Below are 14,949 nucleotides of genomic sequence, written 5' to 3' on the forward strand. Positions count from 1 at the left end.
GATAAGTCAGGAAACAAGGAGACTCCATGGATAGGTTTTGATGGGGAACTCGAACCCAGAGCTTCTGGGTGCAAAGTTTATGCCCACAACCGCTACACTATGCTTATGGAAGTACTTTTTAAATCACTGATACATCGACTTACAACATTGTTAGTCTTAGATGGGCATGTGTACAAATAAATATGCACAAATATGCACTTAGTGGACTTGAATAATCTTAGCAAAATACAGAGCATATAAAAAATGAAATTTTGCACTGATAATGCAGTTTGAATAAAGTTAAAAAATAGTCATTAAATCTGTGTTGAAAACCGGTATGGTAACATATTTTTTAGGAAAAAAATCCAGGACAATGCTTCGAAGTCAGCGAGAAATACATATATAAAAATATATAATATACTATATAATAATAACATACAATTATATACACTAGCAGTTATACACTAACATATTTATATTGGTGCTTTCTGCAAATAGATCAGTGAAAAACACTGCAATATATTACAAGAAAAAGTAAAAGAAGGTACCAAACTCCCCAATTTTTTTTTCATTCTCACAACTATCTTAAGAGAAGAGAATTTTTATTAAGTTTATTTATTTTGAGAAAGAGAGAAAGAGAGCCAGAGCATGCACGTGCGAGAGGGGGAGGGGCAGAGAAAGAGGGAGAGAGGATCCCAAGCAGGCTCCACACTCAGTGCGAGATCACGACCCGAGCTGAAATCAAGAGTCAGACGCTGAACTCACTAAATCACCCAGAGGCCGCAAGAGCAGAGACTTTTGTACATCAGTGTAAACATCCAGCATGGCGTGATGCATTAATAACAGTGGTATTTGGTAGTGATCAGAATATAGTTATATACTCAAACGCATAAACTTCTTGAGTGTATAAACATGTCACATTTATATTAGTAAAGGCAGGTTTTTACGATTTTGTGACATGAAGACCATAAACTTGTTAAATTTGTTCAATGGAATGTAAAAGGAATGGCTTTATGCAGTAAACTAATTAAAAAATTTTTTTTAATGTTTATTTATTTTTGAGAGAAGAGAGAGACAGAACACGAGGAGGGGAGGGGCAGAGAGAGAAGGAGACAAAGAATCTGAAGCAGGTTCCAGGCTCCAAGCTGGAACCCAGCCCCATATGGCGCTTGAACTCACAAACCATTAGATCATGACCTGAGCTGAAGTCCGATGCTCAACTGGGCCACCCAGGTGCCCCTGAAGTGAACTAATTTTTAAAAAGTATATCTAAGTATAAATATGATCTAACTCAGAAAGACATGATGTAACAATACCACATGATGTTGTTGTTCTGGAATATTCCTGCTCATAAAGTAGAGTGAGGAATAATCTGTGAACCCAGCACCAAGATATATAGGTAACATCAGCTTCCTTTAGAAGGGTTTATTAACAAATAAATTTAAAGTCCTAGATCAAATATAAAACTTGTAGATATCTTCTTAGCACAAGTGAGTCAATTAATTAATCTTGGGCGTTAGAGGACACATTTTACATCTCATTCATTTTCTTTTTTTTTTTAACGTTTATTTATTTTTGAGACAGAGAGAGACAGAGCATGAACAGGGGAGGGTCAGAGAGAGGGAGACACAGAATCCGAAACAGGCTCCAGGCTCTGAGCTGTCAGCACAGAGCCCGATGCGGGGCTTGAACTCACGGACCATGAGATCATGACCTGAGCCGAAGTCGGCCGCTCAACCGACCGAGCCACCCACGCGCCCCTCGTTTTCTTTTTTTAAAAATGTTTATTTATTTTTGAGAGAGTGAGAGAGACAGAGCATGAGTGGGGGAGGGACAGAGAGAAAGGGAGACACAGAATCCAAAGGAGGTTCCAGGCTCTGAGCTGTCAGCACACAGAACCCAATGTGGGACTTAAACTCACAAAGTGCAAGATCATGACTTGAGCTGAAGTTGGCGCTTAACCTACTGAGCCACCCAGGCGCCCTACATCCCATTAATTTTCAAAAAATAGTACGATTATTATTAAAATATAGTATTAATAGAATAATAATGTTCCAGGCAATCTGGAACATATTCAGCAATCAACACAAATCTGTTGAATGAATGGATGACATCTGTCCTTAAGTGATAGCTTTTTTTCTTGAGAGAACATTATAATACCTTAAACGCTTCCTAAGCACTTATGTTGATAATTTTGAAAGAAACTGGATGACACCACATCTTACAAAAGGTGTCAAAGTCTTAGGAGGTAGGTACATTACATTTTTCTCTCTCTGCATTTCTTCCCAGCTGAGAAATGGTGGGAGGGTAAAAGCTGAAGTTAATGAAACTCACTGCTAATCTTTTTGGATGCTCCAGAACGTTGGGCAAATTAATTTATTGCACCATTTCCCTAGCTGCAAGGGAATGATAAATTAACAGGGATTCATGGGTCGCTTAGCATTTATTCAACAATAAAGCATGTATTTAGTGGCCGTTATGTACTGCCCTAAGAATACTATGATGAATATGAGGGCGGTCCCAGGGAAATGACCGAGGAAATCAATAAGTTACAATACAAGGTGCTAAGTGCTGGGTAACTATGAAGGAAGAGTTCTGGGAACACAGCATGGTAAACCTAACTCTGCTTGGGGAAGATGAGCCAGGCATGTGAAGAGGCATCAGTGAAAAAGTGAGATTTAATCAGGGTCTTGAGAAGAATACACACGTGGCAGGAAAGGAGGTTCAGCATACTGCAGGCAGGATGGGGACTGTGTGCAAGCACAGCGTTTGGATAATTCCCAGTGAACAGTAAGACACCAGTGTGGTAGAACTTACGTAGGATTAATGGAAGGGAGTGGCTCTTAGGAGCTTGCATGAAATTCTCCAATTTCAGTTTGTAGGATAGGCGCCTGTGGGCACCGTGGAGTCAACAGTTTTTATTTTTTAACATTTATTTATTTTTTGAGAGAGAGAGACAGAGCATGAGCAGGGGAGGGGCAGAAAGAGAGGGAGACACAGAATCGGAAGCTGGCTCCAGGCTCTGAGCCGTCAGCACAGAGCTTGACGTGGGGCTTGAACCCACAAACCGCAAGATCATGACCTGAGCCGAAGTCGGATGCTTAACGGACTGAGCCACCCAGGAGCCCCTGGAGTCAACAGTTTTTAAGATAGAAGCGTAACGTTATGTGGCTCATTTAAAAACATATAGATTATTCTGGAACCAGTACCGAGGAAGGACTGGAGTGAAGTAAAACTGGTGGGAGAGACATAACTGAAGAAATCGTTAAAGAAGACTTCAGACTCATTCAGTTGCAGCGATGACGACTCGCACAACAACGGGGGAGGGGTATGTCAACAACGGAACCCGATTCTGAGAGCTGGCGAGACCCAGACTAGGGAGGAGGCAGAGCAGAAAGTTTTTATTATTGCTTTTGTTTGTACTGTTTGGGGATGAGAATGGCAGACCACAGAGCACCAGTGGTTAGAACTCTTGTTTTTGTTTTTTTTGAGAAAGCCAATGAAATGCCACTTAACTGAGGAGCTAATAGGATATTTAGGAAGAACCTGCTTTGTAGTAGAGACTCTTTTATTCCTTATGACAATCCCAGGAAGAAAATACCATTATTTCCATTTTTACAGATAAAGATACCGAAGCTCAGGGAAGTTAAATATCTTCCCTCAGAGTAGATACAGCCATCCAGTTCCCGGCTGGGGTTGTATGCAAGGTACAACTGAAATGCAGATTTGGAGTAAGACAGGGTCCCCCAGTAGGTAGTGGGTCATGACACTTCTTAGAGCTTACATGCCGTGTGGAATCAGAATGAGCAGCAGAGGAGAAACGGCCAAGAAAGTCCAGCGAGATGCTGAGTGAGGCTGGAGCATGAAGAGGGCAGACAGGTTGTCCTGTATTTGAAAGGAAAGAGAGGGGGCGCCTGCGTGGTTCAGTCGGTGAAGCCTCCAACTCTGGGTTTCAGCTCAGGTCATGATCTTATGGTTTTGTGAGTTCGAGCCCTGTGGCAGGCTCTGAGCTGAAAGTGTAGAGCCTGCTTGGGATTCTCTCTCTTTTTCTCTCTCTCTGTTCCTCCCTTACTTGTGCTGTCTCTCTCAAAATAAACCTTAAAAAATAATAAAAAATAAAAAGGAGGAGAAAAGCTCCCTTTCATACATGTTTCCACATGTCTCCTGGCTCCATCCACAAAGCCTTCCTGCCCGACACTCCCCCTCAGCCCCCAGACTCACTCTGCCCAGTGTCCCTGTCAGAATACTCACTTCCTATACACTTTCCTTTTTTATGAACATCTATAGCCTTTCACTAACTACTCAATACTCTCCACAAGGCACTTTTTAAAAATTTATTTATTAAAAGAAATTTTTTTCAATGTTCATTCATTTTTGAGAGACACAGAGCGTGAGGAGGGGAAGGGCAGAGAGAGAGGGAGACACAATCTGAAGCAGGTTCCAGGCTCCGAGCCGTCAGCACAGAGCCTGACGCGGGGCTCGATCCCACGAACTGTGCGATCATGACCTAAGCTGAAGTTGGACACTTAACCGACTGAGCCACCCAGGAGCCCCTCACAAGGCACTTTTTTAGAGCAGGGCGTCTCCACCTCAGCACTGCGGACATTTTGATCTGGATAATTCCTTGTTGGGGATATGGGTTCCCTGTGCATCGCAGGAAGTTTGCATCATCGCTAGCCTCTGCCCACTAGATGCCAGGGACGCGTCCCCCTGACAACCAAACACGGCTCCATAAACTGCCCAATGTCCCACAGGGGACAACACAACCCTGATGGCGAAACGCTGATGGATAAGAGTTTTGTGCTGAGAAAGCAAAAATTCTGGTTTTCTTGGGTTATCCTTCTTAGTAAGGAGATGGGAATTACTCATGACATAACTTTCCTGTAATACATTTTTGTTTATTACATGCAGAGTAAAGATGATATTACCTATCTCCCTGCGCTGCTCTGAAATCAGGTAATGTGAAGTAATGATATGTGTTAGGGTTCCCACATGGGGACTGGACCATAGCAGTGCTTGGAAAATGGGAAAGAGTCGAGCAGATTAATGGTGATACTCAAGTTTTAACTGTGTAGCAGTAAAAATAATCAATTTAATAAAATTTTTAAAAAATGTTTATCTACTTTTGATGGGGGGGGGGGCCAGAGACAGAGGAAGACACAGAATCTGAAACAGGCCTCAGGCTCCAAGCTGTCAGCACAGAGCCCGACATGGGGCTTGAGCTCACAAACCACGAGATCATGGCCTGAGTTGAAGTTGGACGCTTAACTGACTGAGCCACATAGGCACCCTCAGAATAATCAATGTAATTAGTTAATTAATTAATTATTATATTTTTAAATGTTATTTATTTTAAAGTTGGCTAACATACAGTGGGTACAGTGTGCTCTTGGTTTTGGGGGTAGATTCCCTTGGTTCATTGCTTACATACAACACCCAGTGCTCATCCCAACAAGTGCCCTCCTCAATGCCCATCACCCATTTTCCCCTCTCCCCCATCCCCCCAGTCAACCCTCAGTTTTTTCTCTGTATTAAGAGTCTCTTATGGTTTGCCTCCCTCACTCTCTGTTTTTAACTATGTTTTCCCCCCTCCTTCCCCCATGGTCTTCTGTTAAGTTTCTCAAGTTCCACATATGAGTGAAAACATGATCTCTGTCTTTCTCTGACTGACTTATTTCACTCAGCGTAATACCCTCCAGTTCCACCCACATTGCTGCAAATGGCATGACTTCATTCTTTCTCATTGCCAAGTAGTATTCCATTGTATATATAAGCCACACCTTCTTGATCCATTCATCAGTTGGTGGACATTTAGGCTCTTCCCATACTTTGGCTATTGTTGAAAGTACTGCTATAAACATTGGGGTATATGTGGCCCTATGCATCAGCACTCCTGTATCCTTTGGATAAATTCCTAGTAGTGCAATTGCTGGGTCATAGGGTAATTCTATTTCTAATTTTTTTGAGGAACCTCCACACTGTTTTCCAGAGCAGCTGCACCAGTTTGCAAAATAATCAATTTAATTAATTTATTTATTTTTTTAATTTTTTTTCAACGTTTTTTATTTATTTTTGGGACAGAGAGAGACAGAGCACGAACGGGGGAGGGGCAGAGAGAGAGGGAGACACAGAATCGGAAACAGGCTCCAGGCTCCGAGCCATTAGCCCAGAGCCCGATGCGGGGCTCGAACTCACGGACCGCGAGATCGTGACCTGGCTGAAGTCCGACGCTTAACCGACTGCGCCACCCAGGTGCCCCTAATCAATTTAATTTAAAATGGTCTTTGTAAGTTGAAAAAATGTCCCAGAAAAACAGCATTCAGTACCACCATGTTAACCTTTTGTTTAATACCTGGAGACAGGCTCTCAAACTTATCTTTTATTCTAAATAGGGAGAACTTATATGGCAGCCATAAGTTAAAAATACGCTCAAAATAAAAAAAAAACATAAAAAGGTTGTTAGGAAAGAAAAAAAGAATATGCCCAAAGTCATAAGAAATTAGTGGAAGAAGAATATAAATTTCAAATTTTGGCCCCTCATTACTTAATTCTACTTTGTGTTGGTTACAATGCAATAGTTGGAAATAAGCTATATGTTAACATAGAAGAGGCGTGTTTTACTGACAATTCATTCTTTCTTATGGATTCATTTCCATTGTTTTTTCCTTATTGAAAGTCGTCCTTTCAATCTTTTAAGACCAGAATTCATGCATAGGGATTCCTAACTCTATCTTATACCATGTGGCTTACATAATATGTGATTTCCTTTTTTTCCTTTTTAAAATGATCCAGTTATGTCCCATGCTTTTACGAGAATTAATCACAATATTCATATTGCAATAGATTAATGCAGGAAGTTGTTGTTTAGGGAAATATGTAGCAGTTTACTACTCTTTGTTCAATGATCCTAATCAAAAAAATATAAAGATTCATTCATTTTTTTCCCCAAAAGCTTACAGAGTAACAAAATTAAAAATATGTATGTCTGGTATTGCCAACCTAATAAAAACAGTGTTAGGCGGCCATGTGATTTTATGCCAAATGAAATAAACTAAAGAATTTGAAACAATAAAACTACCTCCACTTTTGTGAGAATCTAGACAGCAATTTTGAAACTATAGCTTCAACCTGATTCCATAAACCATCATTCAAAATTTAATGCTGACAGGGACTCCTGGCCGGCTCAGTCAGCGGAGCATGAGACTCTTGATCTCTGGGTTGTGGGTTTGAGCCTCAAATTGGGTGTAGAGGTTGCTTAAAAATAAAATCTTAAAAAAAATTTTAATGTTGACGGTGGTAGAGAACAGAAGATATGATCAAGACCTCTGTGCCCATTGAGGTTAAAAGGCTAATGGAATTCAATATACAAATTCCTGACTTCAATGGATTTCATTCAACCATTAGCTGAAACATGACTTCAAATATAAATAGATGCTGATGATAGATACACACAGTTCAGGATAGCTGTAGCTCATCCCTCCTGTTGTGATGCTTTAATATGAGTTTAATAGTCCCACAGCATCATAAACAGTTTCCATTCCTTCAAGTGTGCAATTTCTCTTTTTACAGAATGAATATGATAATGTTAGGCAGTACAGTACTTGCTTTTTGTGAGATTTTTTTTTCAGATAACAAAATTGCCTAACTAAATTTTGCTGCCAGGAAACTCAGAGTCAAGCTTAAAGACCAACAGTAGTAACTTCTGGTCCCTAGGGTCTGCCTAATTGTGACTGATATTTCTTTCTTTCTTGGTTCTCTGGTTTTAATTACACTTTTTTCCTCCCCTAATTTTCTTTTTAAAAAAAATGTTTATTTACTTATTTTTGAGAGAGAGAGAGAGAGAGAGAGCAAGTGAGCACACTGAGTTGGGGAGGGGCAGAGGGCAAGAATTGCAAACAAGCTGTCAGCAAAGAGCCCGATGTGGGGCTCAATCCAACCAACCACCAGATCATGGCCTGATCCAAATCAAGAGTCTGACGCTTAACTGACTGAGCCACCCAGGCACCCCTCCCTTAATTTTCTACTTCATTTATAATTATTCTATTTTATTATTGTGCTAAGCTGTCTAAAATATTTTTATTTTATAGGTTAGAAAAGATACACAAGTAAAAACAAGAGTAGATGAAAATGTTTTAGAATATTAATAATGTAAAGAAAAATATGATTGAACATTGAAAAGGCAAAGTTAAATATGGAAGTTCTTTATTTCAAAATACTTAATATCAAAGTTATCATTGATCATATTATTATTCTGATAAAGAAAATGTTTTGCTTTGTTTTTAAATTCTCCCAAATATGAGGATATGATTTAGGAACCTTAAATATATGAAACTGTTTCTTTCCCAAGACACTGTGTGTTGTTACACTATGAATGCAGCCTAATTTTGAAATGAAATTTCACTACTATTGAGAAAAATAACTTTCCGTATGAAGGGCTTATAGTATCGTGAAGACCATCATATCCATTTGGACCATCTACTCTTTTTCTAAAATGCAAAAGAGAAGTAATATAAAGTCTATCATCTTTAATTGGGTTTGAACTTTGCCAAGAGAAGTCAGAGATTTAATGGATAGGTAGATGGAAATGTGGAAGACATTCAAGTACTTCCTAGAGTTTACTTGGACAGCATTAGAAGCCACCAAACTCTTCACTAGTGCAGCTATTTCTATACCAGACTAGTATTTATAGCCACTCTGTAGTACTCTACATTTTAATGGTTGTCCACATGACCCTAGAAAAGTTTCAAAAGATAAGGCATCTCAGTTAGGAATCTTCAGGCTAGAACATCTCCTCAACATGGCAGAAAAAAATTAAAGATGAAAATAGTGGTGAAGAAGGAAGTCAACGGCCATGGCCTTAATAAAATCAGGATGAGTTCTTAACCAAAATATTAGCCTTCTTGGCTTTTTTACTTTACCCAAATCCTTTAAAAATGATGTCCATCTCTCTGCTTCAGCAGAGCGTATCAAATATAGTCTCTGATCTGATGAATTACCATTTCCATTGCTCATTATTCTATGTACCAAGTCCGTTCCTAGCTTTGGTATTTCCTCTGCTTGTGTCTAATATCAAAATGCATTTGAATTATTCATTCTACAAATTCTAAAAATATTTACTAAAATCTAATGTGGAGTCCAAGCATGGAGGATACTGGAAGACTATATGTTTCATTCTAAAATATTCACTCTCAAGAGGCAACATGATTATTCTCAAGAGGTCATGATTATTATGACCAGTGGGATTTATTCCTGGGCTTTGGGGCTGGTTCAATATTCACAAATAAATCAACATGATACACCACATTAATAAAAGAAAGGGTAAGAATCATATGATCTTCTCAATAGATGCAGAAAAAGCATCTGACAAAATACAGCATTCATTCTTTTTTTTTTAATTTTTTTTTCAACGTTTATTTATTTTTGGGACAGAGAGAGACAGAGCATGAACGGGGGAGGGGCAGAGAGAGAGGGAGACACAGAATCAGAAACAGGCTCCAGGCTCTGAGCCATCAGCCCAGAGCCTGACGCAGGGCTCGAACTCACGGACCGCGAGATCGTGGCCTGGCTGAAGTCGGACGCTTAACCGACTGTGCCACCCAGGCGCCCCTCAGCATTCATTCTTGATAAAAGCCCTCAACAAAGTAGTGATAGATGGAACATACCTCAACATAATAAAGGCCATATAAAAAAGACCCACAGCTAATATCATCCTCAATGGGAAAAAAAAAATAAGTGTGTCTACTCTCTCTGTTGCTATTTAACATAGTACTGGAAGTCTTAGCCTCAGCAATCAGACAACAAAAAGAAATGAAAAGCATGCAAATCAGCAAAGAAGAAGTCAAACTTTCACTATTTGCAGATGACATTATACTGTATGTAGAAAATCCAAAAGACTTCATCAAAAAATTGCTAGAACGGATACATGAAATCTGCAAATTACAGAATATGAAACCAATGTGCATAAATTTGTTGCATTTCTATACACCAATAATGAAGGAGCAGAAAAAGAAATCAAGGAATCAATCCCATTTGCAACCAAAAACAATAAGGTATCTAGAAATAAACCTAACTAAAGAGGTTAAAAGATCTATAGTCTGAAAACTATAGAACACTTATGAAAGAACTTGAAGAGGACACAGAGAAATGGAAAGGCATTCCATTCTTATGGATTTGAAGAACAAATACTGTTAAAATGTCTATACTACCCAAAGCAATTTATACATTTAATGCAACCCTTATCAAAACACCACCAGGATTTTTCACAGAGCTAGAACAAACAATCCCAAAGTTTGTATGGAACCACAAAAGACCCCAAATAGCCAAAACAATCCTGAAAAAGAAAAACAAAACTGGAGGCATCACAATTCTGGATTTTAAGCTCTATTACAAAGCTGTAGTCATCAAGGCAGTATGGTACTGGCACAAAAACAGACACATAGACCAATGGAATAGAATAGAAAACCCAGAAATGGATCCACAACTATATGGTCAACTCATCTTCACAAAGCAGGAGAGAATACCCACTGGAAAAAAGACAGTCTCTTCAACAGATAGTTCTGGGAAAAATGGATGGCTAGATGCAGAAGAATGAACCTGGACCACTTTTTTACTCCATACACAAAAACAAGTTCAAAATGGATGAAAGAGCTAAATGTGAGACAGGAAACCCTCAAAACCCTAGAGGAAAACACAGGCAGCAACCTCTTTGACCTTTCCACAGCAACTTCTTCCTAGACATGTCACCAAAGGCAAGGGAAACAAAAACAAAAAGGAACTACTAGGACTTCATCAAGATAAAAAACTTCTGCACAATGAAGGAAACAATCAACAAAACTAAAGGGCAACCAACAAAATGGAAGAAGACATAATTGCAAAGACATTTCCAATAAAAGGTTAATGTTCAAAATCTATTAAGAACTTATCAAACTCAGTACCCAAAAAACAAATAACTCAGTTAAGGAATGGGCAGAAGACCTGAATAGACACTTTTTCAAAGAAGACATCCAGATGTTAACAGACACCAGAAAAGTTGCTCAATATCACTCATCATCTGGGAAATACAAATCAAAACCATGATGAGATACCACTTTATACCTGTCAGAATGGGTAAAATTAACAACACAAGAAACAATAGGCAATTTGTGAGGATGTGGAGAAAGGGGAACCCTCTTGCACTGCTGGTGGGAATGTAAACTGGTGCAGCCACTATGCAGAACAGTATGGAGGTTTCTCAAGAAACTAAAAATAGAACTATCCTATGACCTAGGAATTGCAATGTTAGGTATTTACCCAAAGGATACAAAAATACATATTTGAAAGGGTACATGCACCCCAATGTTTACTGCAGCATTATCAACAACAGCCAAACTGTGGAGAGAGCCCGAATGTCCATCAACTGATGAATGGATAAAGAAGATGTGGTATATATATATATATATATATATATATATATATACACACACAATGAAATATTACTCAGTCATCAAAAAGAACGAAATCTTGCCATTTGCAAAGATGTGGTTGGAGCTAGAATGTATTACGTGAAGCAAGTTAGTCAATCAGAGAAAGACAAATACTGTATGATACCACATGATTTCACTCACATGTGGAATTTAAGAAACAAAACAGATAAACATATGTGGTGGAAAAGAGAAGAGTGGGATCAAACCACAAGAGACCCTTAATGATAGAGAACAAACTATGGGTTGACTAAGGGAGGTGGGTGGGGGATGGGCTAGATGGGGGATGGGTACAAATGAGGGCACTTGTTGGGATGAACACTGGGTGTATGTAAGTGATGAATCACTGATTCTACTCCCGAAATCAATATTGCACTGTATGTTTACTAAAAAGAATTGAAGTTTAAAAAAAGGTAAAAAAAAAAAAGAACAACAACAAAAAAAGAGTCAATACGAGGTGCTAGAGGAATGACAGTAATAAGAAAAAGTCTGATGCAGTAGTAAATATCTGTGACAAACGTGTATTTTTGGAGCCATTTGATATAACAATACAAGATAATATGAATTTTCAGAATGAATTCAGTATTCACAAGCATTCATAGTGTGTCTGCTCTTTAGCAAACATAGTATGTATTTATCTTTTATATTAGATTTTAAAGATTAATCTGAATCAACTGTATGTGAGTTTTAGGGAGCTCTCTGATTAAAAAGACTTAATAGAAAATGAGCAAAGTAGTAGAAAATACAAAGTGAAGGACGCTTAACACAAGGTTCATTTCAGATGCTATTAATTTCTCCCTCAATAGCTGGTTCATGTGGTCGCAATATGGAAGATTTTATAGAGATTTTAATCTTCCTCTGTCCAGAACCCAGGGACTCGGGGATATAAGGAATTTAGAAAAATGGCTTTATATTATTTGAAAAGCTTTGTCTGTACAAATGTAAAACTCTAAAACACAAGGGGTGTCACTGCCTGAATCCTTTCAAAGAAATTCCTAAAACAGCATGAAAGGAATATGTGGCCTTATTAAAGCTCTATTCACCACAGAGAATTCCATACAAGACCAATCCACCTTGATCCGAAAAAGAAATGCGTGGGCATCTCATTAGCAAGCAGGGTCCTGTCCACTGTCTCTTGGGATGGTCCGTGTGTGTGGGTGAGTGTGTGTGTGTGCATGCGCGCATGTGTGCTTCTCTCCGTATATTTTGTTTTCCATTTTCCCCCAAACTAAACGTTTAGGGGAAGCTTAAAATATCAACTGTTTTCTTAAATGAAGGATAACTCTGCACAGGCATATTATTTGGGTAAATTAGGTCCCCAAACACACTTTAGCTTCACTGATGAAAATAATGTAGGGTAAAGTAGGTAGCCATGCCCCTGGCCTTAATTCAACACCTAGGTAGCTGCATTTATAACCTCTTTACTGGTCTCCATTACCTGAATGTCAAATGCACATTTTTGTCAGGTTCTTAAAGCAGCTCCTTGAACTTTTTAATAATGGAAATGATGGTGAACTGCAGAAGGTTCTGTATATAAGACAGCATGAAATAAAAGCACAAAATAAAAGTTGATTATGCCACGTGCATGGGGTGCCGACAGGGATCCAAGTTTCCATTCAGCACCAAAGCAGTTTGCATTTACTGGTATCTTTTAAAACTCTGATGAAACAACACCACTATACCTCAAAGAGTGTACTTTTTGATGAAAACCTTATCTTCTGCCCTCCCAGTGGAAAGCGCAACATCTACAGTGATGGGGTGCTTAGAATCTAAAGAAAAGATTTCAGTGGCTGATACAGTGGTCTATAAAATCACGATACAGTCACATGAGGACAAAATGTCTCCACTGCAGCTCAAATAAATTACTGGATTTACATTATTTATTGGCGAAAAGAAGGACCTACATCTATGAGCTATAGGAAAAAAGATCCTAGCTGTAACCATCATCCCCGCCCCCCAACAAATACACACCCTTAATTCTGTTATTTTGCCTAAAAATTTACCAATATCATTGTATTTTGCTGGGTGAATCGTGCAACTCTGAGGGAGTGACATTTAATAAACTTTGGTGGCTGTGCCATGAAATTAAACTTATAATAGTGTCACTGACAAATTATGAAATCCCTTTGCTCCTCCTGATGGTCATGGGAGACCAGGACATGGATTGGGTGGCAATTTGTGGGAAAGGTCAGCACTATTTTTGGCCTCTGGGTCACTGCCTAGAGGAACAGGCCAGCAGAAGATTCGGCCAGAAGCCTGATTTGGGGGGGGGTGTGGAACAAAACTGCCTTGGTATTTTCAGTTATACCTTTTATGTCCTTCCCCCATTTGTCCTGAAATTCACCACTTCGGTGACTCGGTCTTTCAACAAACCTGAACTTCATCCCACCAAAGCATAAATGATCATTATCCGTGATCTTCATTATTGCTGTTATTACTGAAGAGGTGTAAGCAGGCACTGACCAGATGTTTTTCTATTTACAAACAATCGTTCTGGCTGTTGGGCAGAAAATGGGTTGACTGGGGATCAGAATAGAAGTGAGAAGGTGAATTCAGGACCACTGCAGGGCACTGGTGAGACGGGAAGGTCTCACTTGCGTGGGGGGAGGGGTGGTGGCATTTGACACAGACACGAATGAAGATTTTGGAGCAGTGGCTCTAAACCCCAACTGCACATATGAATCTTTTGAGGAGCTTTTTTAAAAAAAAATTCTGCTTTCCTTTTCTGGGTGCAACCTGGGAACCAGCATCTTTTCACCATAAGGGTTGAGAACCACGGAGTCAGGGCTGAACTTGGAGAACTTGATGGGGTAGATGTGGAGAGGTTAAGAAGAGGGAAGTCTCTTGTATGGCAACTAGGTTTCTTAAATAAGTAACTGGTTTAATTGTAGTGTCACTGACCAAGAAAGAGAAGACTGGGAACTTAGATTTTTATGTGACCTCTCCTGGGTTTTTTGATTTGGTAATTGTTTAAAATACATATGTATCAACTTTGTGTGGGCCAAAAACCAAAACAAAACCTTGTAAAAATAAACAAATGAAGACAGATCTAACATGTAGGTGACCAGCTGCAAATTCTGTTTAAATCAGGCAGTTAAACTCTAATTATGGATTTCAGACTCTCACAGAAGGTAGAAATGAAATTCTTTGGAGACTCTTGGAAACACAATCCTTAATTACCTGATACTTCATTAAGAATAAAAGTGACCTCGTGGGCTTCATACATTGTACCTGTGAATTAATTTATTTTCTTCCTCCCATTCAAATTAAGTAATAACACTCTTCCTAAGGAAACATAAAAGATTCTCCTAAGGTAATGGGTTAAGTAGTAAAGCTAGGTCCTCATGTCTCATTAACTCTCAAGTCTGTGCTACTTCTGAAATGTGGTTTTCAACACTTTTTTTGAGGGGCGGGGCATGGGAGAGTTGTTATAGAGTTCTACTTTTGAAAATACAATTTATATAGATGGGACACTTTTCTAAATTTTTGCCAGCATCTCAACAAGCCTACC

General features: G+C 39.1%; 1 protein-coding gene across 1 annotated transcript in view; it reads right to left on the reverse strand.

The window, feature by feature from the left end:
* Positions 1–14,949, reverse strand: part of CHRM3 (cholinergic receptor muscarinic 3) — a 523,975-nt gene that overhangs the window by 239,436 nt on the left and 269,590 nt on the right. The window lies entirely within an intron of this gene.

Source organism: Prionailurus viverrinus, chromosome D2 (genome assembly GCF_022837055.1).
Source record: "Prionailurus viverrinus isolate Anna chromosome D2, UM_Priviv_1.0, whole genome shotgun sequence".
Taxonomy (NCBI): domain Eukaryota; kingdom Metazoa; phylum Chordata; class Mammalia; order Carnivora; family Felidae; genus Prionailurus; species Prionailurus viverrinus.